The sequence below is a fragment of the Eurosta solidaginis genome, chromosome 2 (assembly GCF_040869045.1).
Source record: "Eurosta solidaginis isolate ZX-2024a chromosome 2, ASM4086904v1, whole genome shotgun sequence".
Lineage (NCBI taxonomy): Eukaryota > Metazoa > Arthropoda > Insecta > Diptera > Tephritidae > Eurosta > Eurosta solidaginis.
In genome coordinates this window covers 181,788,409-181,801,799 of record NC_090320.1, presented here as the reverse complement: position 1 = coordinate 181,801,799, position 13,391 = coordinate 181,788,409, and the positions used below count along the sequence as shown (strand labels likewise).

At 38.3% G+C, this 13,391-nt stretch overlaps 1 protein-coding gene across 1 annotated transcript in view; it reads right to left on the bottom strand.

Moving 5' to 3' along the window:
• Positions 1-6,170: 6,170 nt before the first annotated feature.
• LOC137242476 (uncharacterized) overlaps positions 6,171-13,391 on the bottom strand; it is a 39,011-nt gene continuing 31,790 nt past the window's right edge. Inside the window, exon 3 of the mRNA XM_067769762.1 lies at positions 6,171-6,439. The gene's annotated coding sequence lies outside the window, so the exon portion shown is untranslated. The remainder of the gene's footprint in view (positions 6,440-13,391) is intronic.

Sequence of the window (13,391 nt, the reverse complement as noted above, 5' to 3'; positions counted from 1 at the left end):
ACACAGGACGAATATCGTTTCTCTAGTTCTTGGTGGGGCTATTTGAACACGATAACAAGTTGGATAAGCACATGCAGAAAAAAAAAAATTAAAATTGAAAGTTTATTTTTCATACATTTGTTTTTATTTTTAATTGCACTGCCGCAGGTAAACCATAATTGTTTATCACAGGAATCAAACTTCTATCATTCCATCATGGATTTGAAGTATGACGTTGTATCCACGTTTAATTTAAAAAATGTTGTTTTTATACACATATATTTTATTTTAAAATGCATTGTCTTCCACAAATCATTTTCACAGTTTTATTTTTTGACATATGTATATTTCTTAAAATTTTTAATTAAAATAATCACTGCTCTGTTGATATGCGTTCGTCAAATGTTAAATTGTAAACCCAGTTCGCCCTGCAGAACTTTTTTATTTTCTTCTACTTAATATGGTAGGTGTCACACGCATTTAAAAGTCTTGAAATCATATCAGGAATGCTGTTCGTGGTATTATATATATAAATAGATTAGCCGCACCCAACAAATGATGTTCTGGGTCACCCTGGTCCACATTTTGGTCGATATATCGAAAACGCCTTACATATACAACTAAGGGCCACTCGGTTTTAAAACCCTCATTAATACCTTTAATTTGATATCCATATCATACAAACACATCATTATGGAGTCACCCCTGGTCCACCTTCATGGCGACATCTCGAAAAGGCGTCCACTTATAGAACTAAAGCCCACTCCCTTTTTAAATACTCATTAACAGCTTGCATTTGATACTCACGTTATATAAGCACATTCCAGGGTTACCCTAGGTTCATTTTCCTACATGGTGATTTTCCCTTATTTGACAAAAGATGAAGGAAAATCGTTCCAAACAACGTCACCCTTGGTCTACAATTTGGTCGATATTTCCCAAACGTATGTGATATGGAATTAAAAACCCCTTATAAACCATCTACGAAACCCTACGAAGCCAATGCAGCTAAGCTCTCAGCTGAGTATGTAATGTTCGGTTACCGAACATGGCCTTCCTTACTTGTTTTTTGTCGTATATGTTTGTAATTTTTTGCGTTTTCTTCATTTTTGTGAAATTTTCACGATTTTTAGGTTAAGGCACCAATAACTGATGCAAATTTGATACTATGGCGTTATGACTATGGCAACTTTAACTCGGGCTTAAGTGAGGGGGAGGCTCGCCACCTTATTGCTGCCCCACCCCCTCTCCTCAGCCATGGCTCCAACCGACCCGGTTCTATAGCTGCGTAGCATGGTGCCTTTTGGTCCAGATTTTCCTCGCAGCCAAGGAACCGGCAAGTGCATAGCTGGTGCACCGCTCTCCGGCACCATACTTTGGTTTGCGAACACGGGAGGGCCGAAGTCGAACGAACGAGCCAATCCCACTTCCGGAGGGAAAGGGGAGTTCCGTCATGTCACTGGTCACCCTTTGCTTGCGGGAGCAACGGATCGCGCCTTTAAGGTTATCTCGTCCGTGCCCAAGCTAAGAGAGGGGGGGGGGGGGGCTCGCCGCTGTACGGCCAACCGACCCCTTCCCCTCAGTCCTGGCTCCGGCAGTAGAGTGATCCGCCTTATGGCCACCCGACCCTTTCGCCTCCGACCAGGATCCGGCCGTAGACCGATTCACCAGCTAAAGGGGCTACCGCCGTGCCGTCAAGGTGCACTTCCCCTCAGACCACGGAGTTCCGGCTGGTACAAATCCGCGCCCAGCCCTGCCGTCATGCAGGCATGGAGGCGGTGGTGTCCCGTTAGCGAGCCAGCACTAACTATAATTCATTCCTCGCAGGTCTCCCTCGCCGCCGCCATTGAGATAGCGTCCGTCTACAGGGTGCCGCCATAACCGACAGCTACGCCCGTAAGAATCCACCACTGCTAATCCTCCTTAAAATGGTAATAAAGCCCAACATTCGAATAGACAATTCTCCCCGGCTACGCCACTGGTACGAGCTCCGTCGCCCTATTGTTGCCGTCACTACCACCTCGCCATTCTGCTGTTGCTGTGCCGATTCGCCACTGCTGCTACTGGCTGATCCCCTAACATATTCCTGCCATATCAGGCCATCTCTCTCCAACCACTGTCTTGGTATGGAAAGCTGCTGTCCTCCTTATCCTTCAAGCCGCGTGTGTGTGTGTGTGCATTCGTCATCATAAATATTGTGTTCTTATTAACTGGGACCCTCCTCCGCAGATGACAGTGCAAAAACAAATACAGCAAGCATCAACACTGCCGGGCGGGTTGGGCGAACACACCATCCGAAACAACAAACACACCGGTTCCCAAAGGTACGACGTTGGATATCGACGTTCTCAAGAAAGAGGGGCTGATAGAGCAGTGCAACAAGCATAGGATGCACGTGGAAGGACACACCGTCGCCGATCTACGCCACGTTCTGAGCTCGTACGTGCGATCATAGCGTACACGAAAATCTAGTGAATATCTGCTGAAAGAGTTGGAGAGGGAAGTAAAAGGGGACGAAGGAAAACCAGCCAAACTATTATCACCGACGTTAAAAGTTATGGATATCACCCCAACACCTCCGACCAAGTCGATCCTTACCATATCCCCACTCGCATGCGCATAACAGAGAATATTTAAACAAGTAAATATATAATTAAATAACAAAATCTCTACAACCTGATAAATGCATCGTTTTTCCAGCATGGCTTTAAACGAATTTTATGAAATAATTCTATGGCCTTTATAATATGTTGTCAGACTTGAAGGTAATATGTATGCGGTGTCGAGTGGAAACAAGTTGCTAAATATCGGACACCCTAATGTATATGTCTGTAAGAGCTACCAAGTAAAAAGGATGATCTGTCGAAAATCTACTATAAAAACCAAAACGAACCGAGCCACCCTGTGAATCCGAAATTGGTCCAGATAAATATCAGAATTAAGACGCTGTTGTTGTTGCATTTGTATATTAAATTATTTTCTGGGTTCTGCATCAGGCTTCATTGGAACCTAGCTTTAGTTAATCCTTTTTATACAGTGGCGTAGTGAGGGGGGAATGGGGGAATCTTGCACCAGGCGCTACGCACAGGGGGCGTCAATTGGTCCGCAAAGCGCAACTTCCTGGATAATTTGTATTTTTATTATAACTAATTTCTGGAAAAAAATTTCTTTTTTTTTAATTTGGAAAAAAATTTCTATACTAAAAAATGCATGCATATATCCGGAACACTTGCGACAGGTTGTGGAATAATTCAAAGCATATATCGGTTTTACTCACGTTCAGCGTTACGATGTGAATTATTAAAAAATGCTTTAACAGAGACTGTCAAACGTGAATCTGAAACACGATGGAGCTCCAGAATATAAGCGGTTAGCGTTATCGTCGATGGGCTAGAGAAAGTAGTAGAACACTTAGAACATTTAGCAGAGGACACTAACACCACAAGTGACACCAGAAGCGAAGCTACAATTCTGTTGCAAAATATACTAAATTTTAGATTCATAACATTAGTTAATTTCTGGTATGAAATCTTAAGTAGGATTGATCGTGTGCAGCTCAGATTACAAAATCCGGGGATGAATTCTAGAGAAGCGTATCATGATCTTAAATCATTGGCGAAGTTGGAGACACTCTCTGCGAAGAAGCAATAGAAAAAGCGAAGTCTCTTTGTGAAAAATGGGATATTGAAAATTCCCGGAGAATCGGCTAGAGATGTTGGTCTTTCTGCAAATGTAAAATTTCTCTCGTTTGAAAGGTATTATCGATCGTCTCCAACAATAAATACGTATAAATTACACGACTAAATGACCTTAATTTTAAATTTTGATTTCTCTTAGACGTTGGAAATTTGTTAAACAAGGATAATAACGACTTAGAAAGAAATTGTAAGAGCTTGGGTGAATTTTATAATACAGATTTCGATGGAAGAGATCTTTTTATCGAAATATGTGACTTTACTTTGCAGTGTGTGTTATTACTTTGCAGTAGAAAAGAAGTGACCCTAAAACTCCGTTAGAATTACTTACTTTTATAATCTGATTTTTTTGATGATTGAAAAATATATTTTGCCCTGGGCGCAAGAAAACCTCACGTGCTCTGGATCACGATCAAACCCCATTGGAACGATCAGGATCAGTACTGTCAAAGTTGGCAGCACTAAACGAATGTGTACACATCATAGGGTGGCTGTTATTTTCAACCTTTTTTCTCCGAGTCGCTTCATAACATTTTACTAAAAAAGTTAAAACAAATAATCAAGCCAATAACTAGTATTATTAGTTCTTTAACCCATGCCACAAATGCGATACATTTTCCATGTAAAATTGTATGGGATTTTGCACTTAAAACAAGCTTGAGTAATAATGCTCATCAAAAGGGTCCGCAGTTAAAATACGTCCAAAAATGTCGAGAGGGGTACCAAACGAAGCGTTTTGAACTAAACAACCATCCTTCCAAGGTTGATATAAAAAATTGTACTTCTGTCAGGAGCTTTGTACAAAAAGCAATTGCGCATTATGTTGTGGTACTTGTATATTTCTAATAAAACATGTATAGTTTTTCTATCATGATTTAATATGAATATAATGTAATTTTTTTATAGCTTTAAGGTCTAATTAATGGTGACTTATAACCATAAAACCATAACCAGATAAAACAGCTGATAGAACCTACCTTATGGAAATCAATGTAATCGAACCATACCATAGCCAAACAATTGGTTTTTGGTTTCTCGTCATAACCTAAAAATATTTGAGTTGGTGAATTTAATAACTTTTTGTAGATTTTATTCATTGTTTTGGATACGTTATGACTAAGAGACTTATTTTTTGTGGAATATGTTTGTAATTTTTTGCGTTTTCTTCATTTTTATGAAATTTTCACGATTTTTATGTTAAGGCACCATTAATCGATCACATTGGAGATGGTTACGACTATGGCGTTGGGGTTAAGGAAGTTTAATTAGCCCTTTAATAATTTGTTTTCAGGTTTAAAGTTAAAATTTATGGGTTGCCGAGTAGAAAAAATATGTTAAATATCGCATGCCCTAGTGCATATGTCTGTAAGTGTTACCAAGTACAGAGGGTATGATGTCAACAATTTTCCACAAAAAACCAAATCAACAGAGCCACCCCGAATACAGATAGATATCAGGATCCCAGAGTTGTTGCATTTGCATGTTAAATTTCTATCCGTATCTGGATCCCGCTTCATTGGAACGCAACTATTTTGTTGTTACAACTATAAAATATCTGCTCAGCTATTTAGTCCAAAGAAGTATGACATCAAAGATGTTTTATTTATCTACTGAATTTACTTACTTTTTCTTCATACACAATATTGTTGAATTTATGTACTAAGTATATTTGAATTATTGACTAGGCATAGACTTGTATCGTTCCCTTTACGTATATGTATGTATCTGGGGTTCTATGTGTGTACTGAGAAGCACTCGAATATTAATAAAATATAGTTTAAAAAACTAGAAAACATGCTCTTAATTATTTAGTTTTAGTATCTACAATCCACTTAGATATTTGATGTTCATAGCACCGTAGCATATAGGTTCATGTCCCCGCTATTAAGTTAAGTTTACAACTCGTTTTGTAGCGAGTTATTTAACCACTGCCGATAATTGACGCTAGATTGGTATAAATCTCTGTTTTGCGCGCCTAGCCTAGAGAGTTACAAACAAGCATACATACAAGTGAAGATAATATAAGCGTGTTAAAATGGATTAAAATAAAACAATGTAAAATCATTTGATTTTGAATTTTTATTTTTTAAGAACTCAAGCTTATACTTCTTTTTACGAAACGTTATAACTTGAATTAATATTCTTATAACCAAGGAATTAAACCCAAAAAATAGTAACCGTTTAAAACCATTTCATTTCCAAAATGGTTTCCCTTATTTAAATTTGAAAAAGAACGAAATGAACACCGTTTCAAAGGCTGTGGTTGTTGTATTTTTAAAGATTTTGTTATAATGACCGTATTTTTCTTAACCCACAAGCTAAGTTTACTAAGTTTAAGCCTAAAAATATACAAATTTAATGAACCACAAAATCGCAAACTCGGTTTTAAAATAAAAATTCTTAAAAGTGAGGCGCCTAATTTAAATTTTTATTAGAAAAATACTAATTGTTTAGACTTTTTCTTTATACGTATTTATGTACATAAATACCTATTTCTTTGTCAACAAACTTACATTCGTATTTTTATTCTTAACCCGAAACCGAAATAAATGTTGGAGAACGAAATCAGAACCGAAAACGAAACAGTATAAAAAACCAACCCGCTATATTAATCGGTTTAATCCCTTGCTTATAACATTTATGTTAGTAATGTGGAGAAAGAAAAATTGCACTGATGATGGCGCACCGCCTAAATCGGTTTGTCTCCAGACGTAATTTTACAAGGGAGGACGGAAAATCTTTCCAATATATATTAATTATCCACCCTGTGGGAAAATCAACAAGTCAAGAAAAATTAATGCGTACAACTTACTGAAATACAGATTACTTTAAATGTTTACCTAAAGTAGGGTTCCTTTAGTAGTGTGAAAGGTAAAGTTACAATGGCACTAACTAATTGTTTCCTGTAATTAAAAACGTATAACAAGTTATAATCAAAAAAGCATTTCTTTAACTTATAGGCTAAAAATTTGTATTGATGTTAAGGGATATAGACGGCGCGAAGTGAAAACTAAATTGACACACTTGGAATAACACATATGTATTTAGTAGTTATTAGAAATTTTAAACAATAAGAACAATTTCATCTCAGGTTGTGCTGATAGATCTACCAGAAAGCCATTTCTTTCTTCGCATGTGGCAACAATACATTCCTTCTTATGAATCAAAACAACTCCATGAAATCAAGAACAGCCTAAAAATGTGGTATTAATGTTATAAACTTAAAACTAAATTACTTTAGACGCCTTCTGCGAAAAATACGGGACGAATTACCGAAAGAAGAAGGGAACACTTCTCTGCCCTCCTAAATGGAGAAAATGGAGAAAGCGAATTCCCGCGCAAGGATGATGAACCCGATCACGCAATCGACCCGGACGAGTGTATGCCTGACGCTTAGAATTTAAGTGTTCTTTGCCCAGGTCACAAGAATGGGGATCGTGCAAACTGCACCCACTATCGCGGAATAACCTTCTTAATGTCGCATATAATGTCGTGTCAAGTGTGTTGTGGGAAAGATTGAAACACACAGTGAATCGGCTGGTTGGACATTATCAGTGCGGCCTCAGATCTGGTAAATCTACCATGGACCAGAATTGCAAAATTAGAAACACTAACAGCTCAGTAAGAATTGGGAAGTACCTCCCTCAGCCGTTCGAAACTAAACGAGCTTTCAGACAGGGTGACTCCCTATCGCGCGATTTTTTTAATTTGATGTCGGAGAAAATAATAAAAGCTGCAGAACTTAGCGCAGTGTTCTCACTGAATCTTTCTGTATTTCTGCCTTTGTCCAAAGTGACACAAGAGTTTGTCAAATAATCTTGCACCCAATTTACTGATTTTTTTCAGAGTTACAGATCAAGAAAACCAGAGCCGGAATTTACCATTGCCGTATGTGATTCCTAAGAAAGCTGGTTCTACATACCTAATTTAATTTAAATATTACCTGGAAGGAATAGGTTATCGTTCGGTTTCACTTTAACACAAACACTTTATGACTACACACGATATATTAAAAATCATCGCAAAAGGTCCTTTGATTGTAAAACCATCCACAGTAGCAACACCTATATAAGAGAGCTTAAAATGTAGCTTATTACCTATGTAAGAAATTTCATCTAAATTATTATATATACAAAATTGTAAAGAAACCAACCACGAAAGGTGGGTAGCCTACTCAAAAATATGTCTATTTAACCACGTCGTTTTCAATCCATATCTAGCGTAAGTACTTCACAAAAAAAAAATCCCATTTTCTCGGTAGCCTCTACCGACTTGGAAGCCGAAGATCCAACACCAAAATTTTGGAAACAAGTTTTTTCAATTAGAAGAAAATTTGTCTAAGCGAGATCGGCCCTCGGCAGTGTTTGGCAAGTACTCCGAGTGTACTTCTGCCATGAAAAGCTCTCAGTGAAAACTCATCTGCCTTGCAGATGCCGTTCGGAGTCGTCATAAAATAAGTAGGTCCTGTCCCGCCAAATTGTAGGAAAAATTTAAAGGAGCATGGCGCAAATAATCTTTTCGGAGGTTATGGCGCCTTACATTTACTTTTTTCTATCGACTTGAACGGTAGCAGCGCATCGGTCCGTCCGTCAGCCTATCCATCTGAGGAGACATCCTCACATAATTTTTTGCTATTACTCATTAAAAAAAATGTAATGTGATGAAAATCAACATACTACTTCTTCTAACCGCGACTAATAGCATTTTATTTTCTGAAAGAAATGTTTACCTAAATAAATGGTAAACCCTTAATAGGGTTACTCCTACCCAGGAAAAGCGGCAACTTTTATAGTGCATGAAAGGAACTTAAGGGGCTATCCCGTGTATCAGCTGATTCGTACAAGCGCGTTGTCAATAATAAGTTTATTTATTGGTCTACAAATTTAACAATTATTTAGACTAAATATACATAACTAGCAGACCCGGCAGACGGTGTTCTGCCCTAAATTTGGTCTATCTGCATTCATTTTAATACGCTTTTTCCATCTAACTCTGCCCTCCCCCCTCTTCACCTTTTCCTAATCCTTTTATTCACTCCACCCTCCGTCTTTTTCGCTTCATCTATCTCTATGTTGGTCTCATTCTATCTCTTTCTCAGTCTCCTTCTCTCTTTTCTCTTCTCTCAAGTTCTTCTCATTCTTCTTCATCCCTTATTGCCAGTCCCAGAGGGTGGTATGTATTTTTCTCCAGTCCCATTTCGAGTTCCAGTCCCAGTCCCAGCTCCACTCCGAGTCTCAGTCCCAGTCCGTCTCTGGTCTACTTCCTGGAAAAAAGGTTCGTAAATACTAATATAGGCAAATCAAATAGGACGTATGTAAATATGTATGTGGGTGTTATTAATTCATTAAATTCGACTTCGCATGCATATTTATCAGTTTTGCCAGGTTGATGCGGCTAAATCGAATATCAGAATGAAAATTACTTTAAATCCCTCAGAAACAGCTTTTATTTCATACCCATATTACATACACATTCTAGGGGTGTCCGGGTCCACGTTTTGGCTTATATCTCGGGACCCTAGTCACCCAGCAGCATAAAACTTGTTCTGTACTAAAGCACACATCAACAGCTTCGATTTTATAGCCTTAATGTAAAAACACATCCTAGTTTTACCCTGATCCACCTTTTGACCTATATCTCGAGACCCTAGTCACCAATAGGTATAAAAACTACCCTGTACTAAAGCACTCATCAACCGCTTCCATTTTATACCCATAATGTAAAAACACTATCTAGGCGTTCACGGGCCCACGTTTTAGCCTATATCTCGAGACCTTAGTCACCTACGGGTATGAAAATTACCCTCTACTAAAGCACTCATCAACAGCTTTCATTTGTTATCTATATTCTATAAACACATTCTGGGGGTACCCGGATCCACGTTTTTGCTTATATCTCGACACCCTAGTCACCCACGGGTATGAAAATTACCCTATACTAAAGCACTCATCAACAGCTTTCATTTGATATCCATATCTATAAATACATTCTAGGGGTACTCGGGTCCACGTTTTGGCCTACATCTCGAGACCCTATGCGTCGATCGCACCCAAATCTATGTGCAAAACCACGTGAGGTATACGCAACTTATGTGAAAGTTTGAACAAAATCGACCATCGCACCTCTTCAAACACCGGCTACAAACTAACACACATTTTAGGCTTTCTTTTTATATATACTGTCACGGATATTAGCATCACTAAGCTATACCATCACTAAAGCGATGCTATAAGCTCCATTACTGATACTTAGCATAGACTTGACTTGACTTGAGAACTGTCACTTACAGTTCTGTCAAAACTTGGCAACACTTAACTTGACTTAGAAGTCTGTTGAATTTTGATTTTCTATCTAAGTTCTAAGTGACGTTTACATTTTGAGATGCCATTTGTTTGTTTCCATGTCATTTTGTCATAAAAATTGACATTTATTTAAAAGTAAATTTCAAACCTGATTATGATGCCAGATTGTATGCGCTAAGTGGAGTATAATCGTGGCTAAGTTGCCAAGTTTACGCCAAGTCAAGTCAAGTCTATGCTAAGTATCAGTAATGGAGCCTTAAAGCATGCTAAGCGATATTTACGTCAATAATCAAATAATGTATACACATATATAAGGCTGCCGAGAGATGTCACACACAGATGCATTTACTTATACGCCTATGTGTGCGTGAGAGACTGTAAACTACAAACATTCACATCAATAATTCAATCATTATGTATCTACATCAGGGCCTTTCATTTCATAGCACAATTGTGCCCTCTCAATTTACACGCATATCATTCGCTCTGGCGTCGTTAATTTAGTTAGTCGCCACTTAGCACTTGGCGTAGCTACATCGGTGTTGGATATCGGCTGATGGGTATCAAAATATATATGAATAATTATGCGCGATACATATGCTTGTTGTTAGCTCGTTGCTGGCTAGTAAGCGAATAAATGAAAAATCAATTCACCAGCACGATCATCGCGACGATTGCGCTCTCACTAATACAGGCGCACTTTCAATTTTGAAAAGCCCTGATCTACATAAACGAATAAATAATTGCGTCTACATATATGTACCATGTACGTATACGAGCAGCGGAGAGTCAATGCACTAACACATGCATATATCTGAGAAGTTTGAGAGCTACTGGACTAGTAGATTCTGGAAGCGCCTAAAAGATGTATAAAATTGTGGAATTTTAGTTATAGCTGAGAAGTTTGAGAGCTCATGGGCAATGCTAGTAGATTCTAGAAAAATGTGAACGAGGAAACCAAAGAGTATAAAAGGCGACAGATGTAGAGGCGCTGTAATTCAGTTTGAGTTGAGCTATCAATCAGTTTGATTAAGCACGCGATCTGGCGGCCAATAGTAGAGTTTCATTTGAGTTATTAATCAGTTTGGTTATTAAGCCAGCGAGCAGCAAAGTATAAGTGTTATTGTGATGTACTTTAATAAAGGCCATTTTTCCATTGTTCAATATTGGAGTTATTTATTCAACAGTTTAGTGATTCGAACTTAGCGGAGGATTGCAAATAAGAGGATTTGCAGCAAATTCGTTACAATACGATTATGGATTTATTGTACAGCAGCATACAAAGTGAACAAAATTTATATTATTTTTTCTGCCCGAAATTTGGTCTATCTGCATACATTTTATTAAGCTTTTTCCGTCTAACTCAGTCCTCATCCCAGTCCCCGTTCGTATCTGGTCTACTTCACGGAAAAAAGGATCGTAAATATTAATATAGACAAATTTATATACCAATTTTCAGGCAAATCGAATAGGACGTGTGTAAATAGGTATGTGGGTATTATTAATTCATGTCTTTATTTCGACTTCGCATGCATATTTATCAGTTTTGCCAGGTTGGTGCGACTAAATCGAATATCTAAATGAAAATTACTTGAAAGCCCTCAGAAACAGCTTTCATTTCATATCCATATTACACACACATTCTAGGGGTGTCCGGGTCCACGTTTTGGCCTATATATCGAGACCCTAGGCACCCAGCGGTATAAAAATTACTCTGTACTAAAGCACACATCAACAGCTTCAATTTGATACCCACAATGTAAAAACGAATCCTAGTTTTACCCTGGTCCACGTTTTGGCCTATATATCGAGACCTTAGCCCCCAATAGGTATGAAGACTACCCCGTACTAAAGCACTCATCAACAGTCTCAATTTGATACCCATAATGTAAAAACACATCCTAATGTTACCCTGATCAACGTTTTGCCCTATATCTCGAGACCGTAGACACAAAAAAGTATGGAAATTAACCTGTACTAAAGCACTCATCAACAGCTTTCATTTGTTATCCGTATTCTATAAAGACATTCTAGGGGTATACGGGTCCCCGTTTTCGCCTATATCTCGAGATCCTAGTCACACAGAGGTACTAAAAATCCCCCATATCAAAGTACTCATAAACAGCTTCCATTTTATACCCATATTGTACAAACACATCCCAGGATAACCCAGGTCCACGTTTTGATCACAAGACCCTGGCCAGAACGGGATAAAAAGTATCCTGTGTCCGTTTCCTGGTTCTAAGCTACCTCTCCACCAATTTTCAGCCAAATCGGTTCATCCGTTCTTGAGTTATAAATAGTGTAACTAACACCACTTTCTTTTATATATATACATCGCTTTAGAAACTTTAAAAATAACAGTATTTCTCCACTATTTAATGGATGTTATTATACATACAAACCTTCCCCCTCAATCACTCTATCAATTAAAAAAGACCGCATCAAAATCCGTTGCGTAGTTTTAGAGGTTTAAGCAGTCAAAGGGACATAGGGACAGAGAAAGCGACTTTGTTTTATACTACGTAGTGATATGTATGTGTATTATTAAATCAGTTGTCGGGATGGGCTGAGATGCCGAGCCACAAGAACTGATTATTAGTAATCTCGGAATGGACATGATTTTAAGTATGTGATGTATATATACGCCCACTAATCAGGGCTGCGATGTCTGGCAGGTTGGAAAGGACGTGATTGCAAAACACCCACCCGAGCAACGGGAATTGATTATTAGTGCTGTCGGAATAAGTAGGGCTGCGATGTGTGGGAGGTTGGAAAAGAGGTGATTCCAAGCCAGCCGCGCAAAACTACTGGAGCTGGCGATACGAGTGGGAGTAAGTCCGTTAGCGCAAAAAGTTCATTACACATACACTGGCACACCGTCATTTTATGCAGGGTAAAAGTGTAAAGCTTTTGCGTTGCAAGTAGGTAGACATTTTCAAACAATACCGAAATACCCCGTAAATGCGTTGCCTGCTTTATAGAATTGAACGAAAGATATTTGCACCCTCTGCTAAAAGCGTAAAACTTTTTCCAGTAAAGAAAACGTTATGAGTCTTCTGCTAAAAATGGCATAATAGATATACTGTAGCGAGTTTTGGGAAATCCCTTACTATTTTTCAGCTTCTGTTAACGTTCGAATCTCTGAACTGTCGAATAAATAACTGAATTATTTAGTATATAAAAACGTGTTTCATTTAGACTAATTTGGGGTAGTACTTCACAATTGCAATTATCGCTACGGTAAAAGTATAGTTGAGGGGTCAACTGCTAACACGCTACCAAAAATATCGCGAGAGGTGCCAAAGACGCGTATTGACCTCGACAACAATAATCCGAAGGCGGAAAAGCAAAATGTTATACCTGTCCGGAGATACTTGCAGTTGAAGTTGGCGATTTTCATGTGGTTGTTGTA